This window comes from Equus quagga, chromosome 16 (assembly GCF_021613505.1).
Source record: "Equus quagga isolate Etosha38 chromosome 16, UCLA_HA_Equagga_1.0, whole genome shotgun sequence".
NCBI classification, from domain to species: domain Eukaryota; kingdom Metazoa; phylum Chordata; class Mammalia; order Perissodactyla; family Equidae; genus Equus; species Equus quagga.
Genome location: NC_060282.1, coordinates 54,491,349 through 54,507,624, shown reverse-complemented (window position 1 = coordinate 54,507,624; position 16,276 = coordinate 54,491,349).

The following is a 16,276-nucleotide window of genomic DNA, read 5'->3' as shown; positions in this document are numbered from 1 at the left end:
AATTGCATTCGCGGTTCCCAGGCCAGACCCGAGGCTCGAAAGGCTGGGCGAGGAGGCGACTAGCGCAGCAAGAAGCTGTGCCTGTTACCACTCGGGGTTTTCGGCCAGCGGGCGCAGAAATTAACCCGGGTAGGTGACGAAATGTGATTTAGGCCTGGAGGAGTCAGAGCCTCGCTTTTCCCCAGGCCCCTGAATGACCAGGCAAAGTCTGGCGATTTCCTGCAGGCTTTTGTGTTTTCGATGCTCGGGAAGCGGGAGCCGGACGAAGGACACTCAAGTCGATGAGGAAGGCCGTGGGCACCCAGACAGTGACAGATCCGGGTTTGCTCTGGAGACCAAGTCCGTGGGGGCGGGGAGGGGAGTGCGCGCCGCAAGCCCAGGGAAAAGGCCGGGCGGCCTGGCGGCAAATAGACAATGGTATCCCTGGGACAAAGAACAACAATAAGGCCTTTGCATTTATAAATCGCGCGCCTGGACGGCCCCCGGGAGCCGAGCGGGAGGCGGCGTGCGGCGGCGGAGCGCGGCCGGGGCTCCGCACCTCCAGGTAGGGCCGCAGCCCGACGCCACCGATTCGCACCGTGCGCCCCGGCGCCGACTGGGCGGTGTCGCCGCGCCTCTTGATACCTTTCGCGTCTCCTCCCTGTCCCCGGGCCAGTCCCCCGTAGGTCCGGGATGCTAGGTCGAAGGTTGTAAGCGGGAGAGGAGAGATGGGGAGGAAGGGGTGACAGAGAAGATAGCGGCCCTCCGCCGCACCCCCTCACCCCGCCCTCGGCCCGGGAGGCCCCCGCACGGTAGGAGCTGTTCGGACCCGGCACCTGGAGCCCGACTCTGGCCCTCGGCTGCGCAGGCCTCTCCCGCCGGGGCCGAAAAAGGGCGACGGCCAGAAGGGCTTTGGGGACTCGTTCCGCACAAGGATGGGAGGCGTGCGTTATGCTTTCACGCCCTCTCCCCCTCCCTCTGCCCGCATTCCTCCCTAGTCCGCGACCCCTTGAGGCCGCCCCCGAACCCCGCCTTAGCAGCGGGAGACTCCTCGACCGTAACCCTGTTCCCGCTTGGCCCCGCCTGGGGTTTGCACTGGCGAAGCAGGAAATGCGCTGTTCCCGGTCCACTTCCCTGCTCAGAAACTCGTCCCCGGGGGTGTTTCTTAGATCCCCCCAGCCCCAGCTGTGGTCCCGGCTTGAAGCGTGGGCTCCTTCCCTTTATTCCTGGCGTGGGGAACCTGAGACTCCGGGGGAGGCGGCGTCGGGGGTGAGGGAGAGAGAGCCCAGCGCCTTTGCCAGGACAAATTACGTACACACCCTGTCTTGCTGTCTCCTTCATCTCTGCCTCGCAATTTTAAAGGGAATTTCAATAGCGGCATTGCTTCTATGCACCGACTTCTGCTGACCTCCTCCTCCCACCTTGCTCACACCCTAGAAGAGGCCGGGGCGTTCCTCGTAGAGTCATATCCTTAACTGACCAGGCAGTCTTATCAGCGGCGTGTCCACCGTGAGCAGAAAGAACACTTGCACTCCCACCCGAAGGAGAGCGGACACGGCCCCTGCCTCCGAGGAATGTACAATGCAGTACCATTAGTCTTCCTCTTTGATTTATTAACTTCCAGCTGGGTGTTCTAGGCCTGTTCTACTGTAATAATTTGTTCCTGGCATGTAAGGTGGTGCTGACATCAGTACGCCAAGCGCTTTGAGGTATTTTTTCTAGTAGAGGTAATAGGTTGCCTTTCTAACCTGAAAACTCTGGCTTGCCAAGATTCCCTAGTCAGCAAGGCTGGATTTTGCCAGGTAGTTGGTTTGGGCAAGGTGTGAGTTGTGTGATCATGGAAGTGATCAAAGTTAAATAGGTCATAAGACAGGCCACTCCTGACAACACTCATTATCCTCTCTTCTGTGCAACTTTAGCCATAGCAGATCAGATTTTGAAATGGTACCTGAGTTGGCTTCCAAAGCTTCTCAACAGAAGAGAAAATATTAGGGGTTTGATTTTCTTGCAGTATTCAGTTGACCTCTGTCACCTGAATTTTCTTCTCTGTCCATTTCTTGGACCTTGCCAACAACTTTGTCAATACTTTATAATTACAACCAGGATCTTTGGTTCAATTCATCTTTATATCCTCAGAACACACAGTCCGTTGGTATTTAATAAATGCTTATGGGTACAATAACAGTCATCCTTCCTAATCCAGTCTTGGGGTCATCTCCCTTCAAGGCAAGGCACTAAGAATTATCTCTATGAACCTCAACAAAGACTCGGTTCTCATCTCAGACACACCTGTGTAGACCATGTGGTCATTTGACTTCAGGCCTGCACTATTCCTTCTCACTCTCTCCTCCACTAGCAGTTCAGTCTCCAGTCATTAAGCACCTGAAATCCCATCTGTTCTGAGGTTTAACTCAAGTCCTATTGCTTTTCTGAACTCATTTGACATGGAATTGCAGGTCAAGAATGTACCTGGAAAATTTTGCATGTGGATATAATGCATAAGCAAATTTCTATCTTTTGGGGATTTTTCAAAACCAAAACCTTTAGTATTAATTTCTTCATATTTGCAGAGTATAGTTTACAAAGCAGTTTCATCTGATTCTCACAATAGCCCTGAAGGTAGGAAGTCTTTGTTATGCCCATTTTTCAGAAGAGGAAGTTGAGACTGAGAAGGGATAGGATCTTGTTTTGAATTTCTTTCTGTGCCATGTCTGTTACCAATGAAGGATCTGATGGGATTTGTAGGGACTAAATGAAGACAGTGGATAAGTAGAGATGGATTGAGGAGTCTTGGTGCAGAAACTTGGAGTCTTGTCCCTAACTAGGGCATGATACTTTTTTAATATCAGAGATACAAGGCTGTAACAAGAAAGCATTTTCATTTGGAAGATCTATAATTGGGTATTTTTATTAGATCACATAGTTAAAGCCCTAGATGATAGCTCATTTGAGTATTATTTCCTACAAACAAATTCTAATTCAGCTGAAAAAATGCAAACAGTTCTAAGTTATATGAGGATAAATTTAAATATAAAGCTGAGGTCTCTGAAGCTCTGCCCCTGTCCTTCACGCTCATTCACGCTGAGAGAGACTTGGTTAATTATACTGAATTGTTGTGATCTCCCCGCATGTTTAAGGTCTATTCTATTGATCTCCTCTAAACCTACTGCTAAGTCTTTAAGGCATAAAAACATACACAAAGCAGCTAGGCAAGGCGAATTCTCTCCATTCTTGTTGTTTGGGAGAGAAATGGAAGGCACATACTAATTCTGTTTTACGAAGTGGAAAATTAAGGCACAGAGCAATTGGGTAATTTGCTTAGTGCTTCCAAATCAGTCTAAGAGACAAGAGAAGAACCTATTAATTTAATCAATGAGTACTTATCCAGCACCTGTACATCTGAAAGTCCGTGCAGCATGGTGCATTTGCTATGAGCACAAATTTGGGAGTTGAACTGCTTGGGATTGAATCCTAGTTCTACAGTCTACCACCTGTGTGTCCTTGGACATATTATTTAACCTCTCTGTACCTCCTCTGTGAAGTAGAGGATAATTATAGTAATGACTTCAGAGAGTTTTATGAGGATGAAATGAGTTAACTGTTCATAAACTGCTTAGAACAGGACATGGCATGTACCAAGTACTGCACAGGGGTTTAATAGTAAAATGAAATGTGGATTAATGCATGTTAGCATATGAAGACATGCTGGGAGAATAAACAATAAAAAGCTACCATAGTAATGAAGGTAAATACACTGCAACAACTAAGCAAGTGTTTAAAAAAAATAGTGGAATTTCATAGTGTTGTAACATCTATTATAACTGATAATAACTAATGCTGTCATGCTTTAATCACAATTGTCTTATTACATTGGCAAAAGGTTTTAGAGAAGTCTATAAGCTATCATGCATTTTCTAATTATATTTGAATGTGAATATTTTTACTTTGGTGGAAAAAAAAATCCTTGTTTTGTGTATGTCAACCTTCTAAAACTCTCCAAGGAAAAAATACATGGCATTAAAAAACATTCAATATTCCATCAGAAAATCTTTGAAATGCAAATAGACACCTTATAATCAGCATTTACTTGGGTAGGATGAGATTCTTCTCCTAAAGGCATAGAGAGTAAGTTCAATTTTGATAACTGTGCCTGATACACATGTATTTAAAGGAAGAATAACCCAAAAATGTACAAGCCTTGCCTAGATCTTGCAGTGTAGTATAACGAAAAGATTCTAAATTCTAGTCTTGGTTGTTCAATAACTTACAATCCGGCAAACTGTGGGTCATTTAACCTGCCTCATCCTCAATTTCCTGAAAAAAGGAAGGGGAAAATACCTGATCTCTTCCCAACTTTCCCAGATACAGAAGTGAACAAATAATCACAGAGACTTTTGCAAATTAAAAATTATGCTATTGTGTGTGCATGTAAGTATGTGCATGTGTGGATGTCTGGGTGTACATGCATTTAGAGAAGGTTTTTTTGTACAGAGAAAAGTAGCAAGTTGAGATAAAATGGAAGTACAGATTGTAAAGAATATTAGAATATTGTACTGCTTTGGATTATAATAGAATGCTGCTATCTTTAGAGTAAAAGCTTTTTTTCTTTTTTTAACTAATTACTGCACAGAGGGTCCCATCTTTGATCTAGGGCAAAGTAGATTCTATTTTTATGAACTAAGACTATGGATTTACTGGAAAATCACTATTTCAGTAAAGCTAATAGATTCTTTCAGTGGCTAATTTAAAACTGGAATTTGGAGTCAAATGGACAACTCTTTCTTTTTGACACTTTCTTATTATGTAACATCTTCCCGGAAACTGACCTGACATTTATGGAATCCTAGGGCTGAAAAGGACTCCATGACCCCTCCCCTGCTTCCCAAGTTCTAGAAATTTATCCTAGTGAGAGTTTGGAAACATGGAAATGTCTTACACAGGAAATAATCACATATTTCACTAATATATGAAAGCACCTGTACATATATGGCTATATAAATATGCAGGTGTTCTTTTAAAATCATTTATTTTGAAATAATTTCAGAGTTACAAAGAAGTTGCAAGAATAGCATATAGAACTGTATCACCTTCACTGAGACTCTCTGATTTGTTAGCATTTTATCTCTTATGCTCCATCTCTATCTAAATAAACAAAAACATTTCCCCACATTTGCTCTCACTCTCCATTTCTAAAAATATATAAATGTATAAAACAATATAAATACATAATACATTAATATATAATACATATGTTAATGATCATATAATATGTTAACATATACCTATACATTATAGATACTACGTAAATATGTAATACATCAATATATGTAATCTTTACATATTTAATATGTACTCACATATTAAAGCATATATATATATATATATATGTATGTATGTCATTAGCCTTTTTCTGAACCATTTGAGAGCAAGCTGTGACACGATGTCTTGCTCACTCTAAATTCTAATTCTCCATAGGACACTCTTCCCCTATAACCAACAAATAGCCAATCAAATCAGTAGGTTAACATTACCACCATACCTCACTACCATCTAAGGCACATGCCCGATTCAAATTTGGCAAACTGCTCCAACAAAGTCTCTTTTTACTTTCTGATCCAATATTCAATCCAGGATCACACATTGCATTTAGTTATCATGTCTCTTCAGATTCCATCTGGAACAGTGCCTCAGTCTTTCCCTGTCTCTTGTATGTCTGTCTGATATGGGCTTAGGCATTCTTGGCAGGGAAACTGCAGAATGGTGATGTGCTCTTCTCAGGGCAGGACAAGGGAGGCTAGATGTCAGCCCGTATCATTACCAGTGAATCAACCTTGATGACTTGATCAGGTTAGTATCTGTCCAATTTCTCTATCTTCAAGTCACTATTTTTCCTAGTGCCATTGATGAGTATTTTTTGAAGGGGAAGCTCTGCCGTTATGCTAATGTCCCACTCCTCATGAAACCTCCACTTACCTGCCTAGCATCCACTTAGGGGGGTGACAGTTGGTGGTTTTCTATTCCCATCATTCCTTCTCTATTTTTTCCTTCTACTGTAAGGAAGTTTCTCCTTCTTTTATTTAGTTGTTTATTTATTTATATCAGTATGGACTCATGGATTCCTTCTTTATTCAATGACTTATCCTTAACTAATATTATTTGTTTGGGTGCTCAAGTTGTCTCAGATTTGGCCATCAGGTCATGTTTCAAGGTGCCTCCTGTATCCTTTTGATATGTCCCTATCATTCTTTGACCATTTCCTTTCTTTTTGATGTAACAAGACATTCCAGGCTCATCTTATACTTTTCTTGCCTCAGCCCTGATTCAGTCATTTCTCCAAGGAGTCAAGAGCATCTCTTAGTTGAGGGTGTCATTTAGAAACCAAGATCTGGGTTCTCATCGATATTAGAGTGTCATTGCTTCTAGACACCTTCAGCACACAGAGCTAGGAAACATATGCATACATGTGTGCATTTACATATACACACACATAGAGCTATAACTATTTCTATATCTACCTCAAAAAACTATTAAAACCATGAGTTAGTTGAGGACACCTCCAATTCCATCCTACATTCAGAGTTCTTGCTAGCCTGTACCGTTTCATATTTAGAGATCCCTTTTCTGATAGTGAGAAGCCTGCCTCCCAATACCCTCCATATATCTGCCTATTTGCTCACTGTAGTCAGTCTCTCAACTACTCTGCCCGCCTGCTCTTGGCCCCCTTTTCTTGGCTTTCAGGCAGGCTAGCACTTGATCCTCCTAGCACTCCACTTCTTACATGCTCTGAAGCAAGGGGAACAAATAATTACTTGTTTAAATTTATTTTAAAATTGTTTTAATTATAAAATGGGCACATAACTTATAATATCAAAGTTTACTTCTTCACTACCGTTACTTTCTGGCAAATTCCTCAGGAATAAATTAAAAACGAAATGACAAGGCATTATTTTTGTTTGTTTTCAATGGAGTCACCTGTACTCTTGAAACTACAAGACTGTACTTTTAAAACCAAAATATCTTCCTTGGGCTTTCAGCCATGGCTAAAGCAAAACCAGAAATGGGCTTGACGTAGTAGGGTTTCTTTTACTAAAAACTATAAGAAAGAGGAATAAGCCTTAAATAATGTTTTCCAGAAGTGTTAATAGGATTTGTAGAAGTTTTGAGGAAATACTTCATAAATATGTTGCCTCTCCCCTCTGTAAGCCGCAACCCCATCCATATTACTCTCCATGATCTTCAGTGAAAAAACTAATACATAACAAGTCAAATTTCATGGCTTACCCAAAGTGCAGAGGTTGGCCAATCTAATTTACACTGCTTCTATGCATGGTTGAATTCTCGTGAGTCATTGCCATCTTCAGCGTGAGAGAGAAAGTTCAGTGGAACTATATTAAAATGAAGACCAAGTACTGAGCCTCCAAATCAGGCTCAGCCCCTCCCTAAACTGCGTCTTCCACGGCTGGGCTGCCTCCTCTCAGCGTAGCTGAGGAGCTGCACTCCCGGCAGCCCCTGTAGCCCTGGCCGTGAGCAGGTGCAAGTTCAGCTTCCGCGGACACCCAAGGCACAGAACAGGCTCCTCTCTCCTTGGCAAATCTTCTCTCCCTTTCCAACACTGAAGGAGGAACATCTTACCGGGTCATTTCTACAGAAAAGGTGATGATAAAACATCCCGGAGCTAAAAGGGGCAGCCTCTGGTTAAGCAAAGACTATAAGCATGAATGATTTAACAAACATTAATCACACATATACGTATTAACTGGTTTGGTCATAGTAGTTAGCAAGACTTACAAAACAGATCTAATAGACCAGTTCAGTTTTAGCCTGGTTGTTCAAATTAAAGCTTTAATTCTTGAGCAGGTTAAGTCTTCTCTAGTTGAAGGGCCCATGCTAATGTGATTTTGCCAATACTTATTTTCTTCTGTTTAACAAATGCATTATAATAGCATATTTATAAAAGGAATGTAAATACTTCCAACACTTTGCCTAGCGTTTGATTGGGGTACATTTTAATAGCGAACATCTCTGATGCTTATGCATAACATATAATCACCAATTCCAGTTCAATCATATGTAAATATCCTCTCCATTATGATAGTCTATGTGGTCCCACATGAACTAGTTCTTTCTTATCTCTCTACTGCCTTCTTGCTCACTACTGTCTGCCTCCATCGCTCTTTTCTAACCAAGTGGCCTCTGGCTGTGCCTAAAACATGCCGAACTCTTTCTTCCTCAAAGCCTATGTTCTCTTGCCTCTGGCTAGAACCAAGGTCCCCAATATTTTCCCATGGCTACCTCCCTCATTCAATGACACCTGCTCCTAAAATAGCCAATATCTGCCACCTCCCCCACAAACTTGTCACACTCTTTTCTCTCACCTGCATTATAATTTCTTAAAGTACTTAATATTAGCAGGCATCATATTTTATATTGATTTGTTTATTGTCTATCCCTCTCCCATTAAAATGCTAGCTCCCTGAGACATTACCTGTGATGTGCATTGCTGTATCCCGTGTCCAGAACAGTTGGCAATTGGTGCATCATGGGAATGCAACAAGATTGGTTGAATGAATAAAAGATGGCCTGAGGCTAAGCTCATTAAAGGATTTCCCTATGCCCTCAGTTGGACTGAAACCAGGGATGCATTTGACTGGCGGTTAGTTTTACTCTGCATTTTCACGTCTTGTCTTTTTCCTTAAAACACTCTTCCCCTTCAGAGCTTTTACAGAAGCCTCATTATGTCACTTTAAGAGGAGGAGTGTTCCCTACAGACATGTATTTCATTAACAGAGTATTATCTCACAGAGTAACTAAGAACTTTCAAAAGAAGGGTGATGGTTATAAGAGCCTCTAAATAATTTTGACTGATTAGGTATCTTAATCCAGTTGCCAGTTAATTGTGTTTGTTCTTGCTTAAGAATATGATTTTCACCTACTCCCCCTCCACAATCTCCCCGTGTTTGGAGAAAGCCAATCTCCCTGCCCACTCTGTATCTGCAGCGAGCTCTTTGAAGGTGTTTGCTCAGGGGATGAGACCGCAGCTATCACCTGGAGCCAGGAGCTGGGAAGAAGGAATCTTGGCCCAGCCACCTGCAGGTTGACTAAGAAAGACCCCTACGCCCATGGCAAACAACAGGGAGATCTGAGGACAGGCGCCCCTTCCCACCCTCTGTCTGTGCCCAGGTCACTGTTCTAGGGAGAAAATGACCAGATAGTTGAAATACTGATCAAAATGAAATGTTCCTTAAAGCAAGCCTTCTCAAACTATCTGTGGAGAAGCTTCAGGGTTTTCCTTTATTTCTAATCTATCACACATTGATACTTTTAAAGTATAATAAAAAGACAATTGCTAGAAAAATAAAAAACAAAGTCATGCAAAATACAAACACACTTTTTGTTGTAAGTTTCATCAGACATCAAATTACACTCAAATTGCTACCAAAGTTCCAGTTGCTTACGTGCAGTTTCTCTACTACCCCTGCAGGCTGGCACCGACCGTTCACCGTCCTACCCCACAGACCCCGGGCCTCAGCCTCTCTCAGGAAGACTGGGGCCTTAAAACGGCAGCCCCTTTGTCATTTTGCAATATTAGCTGTCTCAGCCTTATGATTTTTTTTAAAGGAGATATCAAACTGATTATGAAAGTGATATTAGATGAAAATTTCTGTCGGTAATAAGCACGACATCAATAATAAGCTATGGGTTGACAGTAAAGGGTCATTTGCCAGTCCGATCCTAGGGCCTCCGTGGGGCGAGTGGAGACGTGAATGCTTTCAGCTTCTCTGCTGGGATTTCGTGTGGGTGCAGGAGGAGTTTGAGGAGTGGGAAGCAGACTGTGGCCAAGAGGAGAGTGGGAATCGGACCTTTTAGGTTAACTTAACCTCCCAGTGACCTGCTTCTAAGTCACAGATTTGAATTCTTTCTTCTGCTGCCAAATATGTAAATGTATATTATTAATCATAGCTACTCCTATACATCATATATATAAAAATAATTTTTTTTCTGTTTTACTGATGAAGAAACGGAAGTGAAGTCTCTGATAGTTAATTTGGGGATCTGGTACCAGAAGCTAAAGCTAAGGGATGTGTTCCTTTACCTAAAGCGAGAGCTCTGACAACACTCCTGCCTAAGCATGCTGCTCCTGCGGCTGGTGTAGGCTCGCTCCACGACTTCTGAGGCGCCCGTGGTCTTTCTCATGGGATTAGGCTTTTTGGCCAACTCTCCTCACACCATCCCCCAACTCATTCTAACTTCTAATTTTATAAGTATACTTGGAGTTCTGGCTGTCGCAGATCCCTTCAAGTTCCCGTCTTCCATTTGTTCCCATCGCCATCAACAAAGAGCTGGTCGCAAGTTTCCATATATGGAAAATATTTCCCTATAATAAAATATTGATTTTTTTGTTATCTCTTATATCTTATTACCATACAAAGGCCTTTATTCAGACAGAGGGTTTTAAATTGTTAATTGATGTAAATTATATTTTCCAGGCAGACACTTGAACTGTTTACCTGCATTCCTTTCATTCTAAATTACAATTAACTCTACTCTCAAAGGTACTTAAATTGCCCAGCCATATTCCCTCAGTTTTAAATTTCTTTACAAGTAGCTTTCTTGAATTCAAATGATCTTGAAAGTATCTTATTTTACTTTTTCACATTTCTGTAGGTTTTCTCTCAGCTGGACATCAGCAAATGTCTTCTAGTCTTTCAGAGCAAGAACTTCCTGTAAGCAAGAGATCTAAAATTGTGACACTATCAAAATTGCTACAACATGGAGTAATACACAAAGGAAAAAAAATGGTTCCTTTTGTAGATTTATTTTCAGATATAATGGACTTGTGTAATACATTTAAAATGATATGTTACTTTATTTTTTAAAAAGTTGGTGTTGCTTTTTAAAGGACATGAATGTGGAAAAGGGATTTGTAGTTTTGCAAAATATAATAATACTTATACAGTACTTTGCAAAGAATTTTTATATACATGCTTCAATTTAATCTTCAAAACAACCCTACCAGTTAGATATTCATACTGCTTCCAATTTGTTTTTCATAAAAGGAAAATGAAGTTCAGAGAGAGAAAATGACTCACTCAGAATCACAAATCTAGGAAGGACTGGATCCTTTGATTCCATAGTTAATGCTTTTTCTACTGTTCCACAATGTTAACATAGCTTCACACATGCAAAAAGGCCAATCCTACCATCTTCCAGCTATCTTCCCTTAGCCGCTGTATTGCTCCTGCACTGCTTGAAGGACTCAGTTCTCTTAGATCACTGTACTGTGAGCCCTCTGGTCTGGCTTGGAAACTTAGGACAACACACTTTTTATTCAATATTTCTGCAGTGATACTTTCTATGTCCATGGACGAAGCGTCAATAACTGATATGGTAACGTGGTATCCTAAATTTAGCCTATCCTCATAAACTCCTAGGGAAGCATACTCCAAACAGTTCCCCAGACTCTACGCCTCTGGAGAGGCCCCCGGAGTCTACTTTACAAGTACCCTAGTGGTTGTGTTTCCAAGGCTGGGAAACACTGCTCTCATATATTAAAAGTAGTAAACTTTTAATGATATTCAATAGGATTGTGAGATTATAGATGAAAACTATATAACGTATGCTAAGTCTTAGGGCATCCTGAGTACTATTATTTCTAAACAACAAACAAGAAAAACTACCTTAGATTCTTAGCCCCCGATTGTTTGTAAAGTAATAAAACTTCAGAGGAAAGGATCTTCTTAATTTCATCTTATCACTTTTTCCGTAACACATGTAGCCTGGGTCATCTTTAATGACTTTTCTCAAAGGGAAATTATTACCCAAAGCTTTGTTGAGGTACATCCCCTTCTATGACTTCAGTAATGTCTTCCTCCCAGAAAAGATGAAGTATTTATGCCTTCCATAGCCATTTTTCATAGTTTTGCTAGCAGAGTTCAGGTCACAGTATACCGCAGTTGGTTATTTTTGTTAAAATTAACCACCTGTCTTACTCCTCTTTATACCTCTTCATAGCAGTTTGGGACACAAAGTAAGGTGTTTAATCAATATTGGTTGATCATAATTCCAATTTGATAAGAACGGTAGAAAAGGACTTGGTCTCCCCTTGGCCTTCTTAAATCCTGTTTCCTGTGTGTTCATTTCAGTGACTTTCAAGTATTGCTGAGCACGTGCAAAAAAATCCATTGGACTGTATCAGGTACACATCTGCCTCTGAATTAGCCCTTGGGTTTCAGAGTAATTTTGAGAAAGGTTCAAAATGGTAATCCAAATTATTTATAAGCTACTGCAGACCATTAATTACATAAATATAACATAATTTTTTAAAAATGTTTTATTGCTGCAGTAACCAAAACATTAAAAACCTTTAGATGTTTGATTAACAATAGATGAATCTGGATAAGGGATATATAGATTTTTTTGTACAATTTTTATTTTAGTAACTCTTTTGTAAGTTTGAAATTATTCCCAATTAAAAAAAGATTTTAATTAGACATTAATCTTTGAAAACACATTATGCTAAGTGAGAGAAGTCAGTCACAAAGGACCACATATTGCATGATTCCATTTATATGAAATGTATGGGGTTTCTTTATGGGCTGATGAAAATTGATAAACTTGATTGTGAGGATGATTGCACAACTCTGAATTTACTAAAACCCACTGAATTGTATACTTTAAATGGGCCAATTATATAGTATGTGAATTATATTTCAATGATGCTGTTATTTAAAAAATTAGAAATCGAAGACAATATGGAAAAGACATAGATATTAAAAGTTTTGTTAGAAATTGAAAACTAGTTGAAAGATGCATCCACTTTAGATAACACCAATCAGGATATTGTTCCTGCCCTCTTACCCGCCCCCAGGCAAGCACATTTCCACATTAGCAGTAAATGGATTATCTTCTCCCCCAGGGTAGTTAATAGAAAAATACTCTAGTACATAAACTAATTGATTTATGATTAGTCATAGGATAGTTTTAACATCTGACAAGTGTGAGTTTAAGCTTTATCTACTATTTTATGTCCTATTTTCAACTTAAATTCATGGATAACTTTTGAAAGCACTTTTGCTTAAAACATTAAGCAAATCTACTTCGGAATCCTAATTGTGATGTTTTCTCCCTTCCCACCTTCCTGCCTCGAATGGGTAAAATGAGTTTTCACCCTCTCTTTCTCAGGCTTATTAACATTAAATGGCAATTAAGGTTTGTGGCTGGAATACTGAAGAACTGAAAAAAAAAAAGGAAAAAAGATAAGTTACCTTAAGTTAATCAAGTTAAAAATGAGACGAGTGATTGTAGGAATGGGAAGAAAATCTTCTTAACACAGAGCCCTCTTTTGTTTCTCTGATATGTGTTCGTTAGTGTACTTTACCAGGTTTTCTCTCACTTGTTCCCTTTGGGACTTGATGAAATGTTCCAGAAAAATGTGGCATAATATTTAGTGATACTAAGTAAAGTTGAGGGTGGAATGAGCTTGGAAAATATTTGTCTAGGAGGAAATTTTCAACAGCAGTCATTATTTCATCTTTTTACAAAAGAAGCGAAATAATCTTACAAATGGATTTAAAAGGCTTGTCACCATGTTTTGTATGAAAATGCTTCCTTTAGGTGCCTGAGCACTCAAAATGACAAGAGAATAGTTATTTCTCCATAAATTGAATGCTATGCTAACCAGTGTTTTCAGATTTAAGCATGAGTGTCTGTGGCAATGTGCCAAAATGTGGAAATTGCTGGAGAATTCTACCTGGGTACGAGAACACTGCCATTTCATTGTAAAGCGAGAGATCACGGGTGTGGGTTAGTGTCGGCATCTTTCTACCACAGCGAGGGGTGGCAAATGCTTTTATTTTACCAGCTGCTCTTGAAACATCATATTTGTCCTTCCTGCCTCAAAGAGAAATAGTTTTCCTAAAATTGACTGAGGTAAGTAATCTGTTTGGAAACATTTATTAGAAGAGACTATGAGTTCTTCTACTGGTAAACAATAAACCAAGGGCTTGCTATCCAGTTTTGAAATCTATTTTTTTCCTACCAAAATAAATAGTCAGAAGGAAGAAGTTTTACTCATTTTTGGTTCTTTTATTACCCTATACTTTGGGGAACTTAGTTCTTTAGTTTTTGGCCAGAAAAAAAGGGCTGCAGCCCTAGAAAAAAAGGATGAGATTTCTCGATAATCAAATGGATGCGGTACCTTTCCCCACTGTAACTTACTCCTGATTTCCCATAAAAATGGAATTCTCTACTTCCATAGAACCAGATAGTTCCTCATATAAAAAGAAAAACATTATTAATAAAATTTAATATCAATGGAAAGATAGATTCCTTTTATGGTTCCCCAAAAAAACAAACTAATAACAACAACAACGAAAAAGCAAAGAAATTGAGTTTGAAATTGTGTCTCTACTATCCTAATTATTCATGTGTGAGCATGTAGACACAGTCTTTCCGTTTCTGATTTCAGAAAGTTAATTGTTGAGGGCTTAATAATTATTGCGCTCTCTACTGTCCTGATTAGTCAAATTTTTTTTAAAGCTTACACTGAATTTCAGAAAACATAGCCTCTTAATGCTGTCAGATAACATATTTAACTCAAATAGGGTGAATATCAGTAGAACAGAATTCTGTTCTATATTATTGACTATACTAAATAATTTTATGTTATAGTTTATAATCTCAATTTGAAGTTTGATTCCTCAGAGTCAGGGAAATTTTCTAGAAGGGCCAAGTCATTGAGTTTTACTTGGAATCAGCTCTGAACTTGGGGACACTCATTCTTCCCGAATATCTGTCACCAAGTATTCATTAGTAGAAGGAACCCCCAAACTATCTAACAAAATGTCATCCTTTACCAAATATCATTAATTCTATTCGAAATAAATGCATTTCTCTTAGTAAAAAAAAAAAACAACTTTGAATTTTAGAATGTCATCATTTTGACCTACTTTTTACTCTGGAATTACGTTATTAAGTTAGATCAAACACAGGCTCTTTGCCTCAACTAAATGGACATGCTCAACTGGCTCCAAAAGTTGATTTGTGGAACTCATTATGGACTTCACAAAGTGTTCAAGGTTACTTTTCAATTTGTTTCAGCCAGAATCAATAAATCTCTCACCTGGTTTCTTTGCTGTACGTATTGTACTGGTTAATCATGTTATATACCCAGCATAGCACATTAGACTTGGAGAAAGAGTTTTCTGATGGGAGCCAATTTTTAACTACCGTACTGTTGAAATTTGAAAACAAAGGAAAACTGCTCCTGTTTATTATTAAGGTGTGATGCGAACTAAGAGCCATAAATAATCTTCTTGGCCAATTTCCAGGACCAGAGGAAGGAAGGAAAGACAGAGAGAGGGAGAAAGAGAGGGAGAGGGAGATGAAACTATTTTGCGAAATCGTTTTGTTGAAGAATCGAAACATTTAGAAAATTCTTAATAGGGAGTCACAAGTGCCCAACAAGAAAAGTGGAAATAGTCAGCTCTACAAATACATAAGTACACTTTCTTACTTCCATAGCTACATAATATTTTTTTTTTTTTAAGATTTTATTTTTTCCTTTTTCTCCCCAAAGCCCCCCAGGACATAGTTGTATATTCTTCGTTGTGGGTCCTTCTAGTTGTGGCATGTGGGACGCTGCCTCAGCGTGGTTTGATGAGCAGTGTCATGTCCGCGCCCAGGATTCGAACCAACAAAACACTGGGCCGCCTGCAGCGGAGCGCGCGAACTTAACCACTCGGCCACAGGGCCAGCCCCATAGCTACATAATATTTTAAGAGAGTATGAAATGCTTTCTGGGGACTAAATATTAAACTGTAAATTTATGTCAGTGAATATAAAAGAGCTGCAGTAGAAAAAAATAAAAAATGCCATCTCTCCAGTGAACCCTTTCTCATGCTATTTCTCTCCTCTTTCCTGTTTATATTTAGAGCTCAGCTTCAAGGTTCCACCTAACGGTAGATGGATGTAGCAGGTACTCCAGTCATGCTCAGTCAACCTCATTCCACCCCACCTGAGCCAGGACGCTCTGGACATCAGAAGGTCCAAGCACCATCTTGTCCCGGCTGGGCCCCTAACTAGCTATGTGACTTTGGGCTAATCATCTGTTTTTTTCTTACATAAAATGAGAGGGTTGCACGAGACGACTCTCAGGGGCCTCTCAGTTTTAACATTCTAGGATTCCATAATTCTTCATATGGCAATGAGATTTCAAAACTCCTACCTCTCTGATGAGTAAGGAAGTAGAATATTCCTAAACCTACACATTCTAGTATGCATAAAAATCACCTGAGGG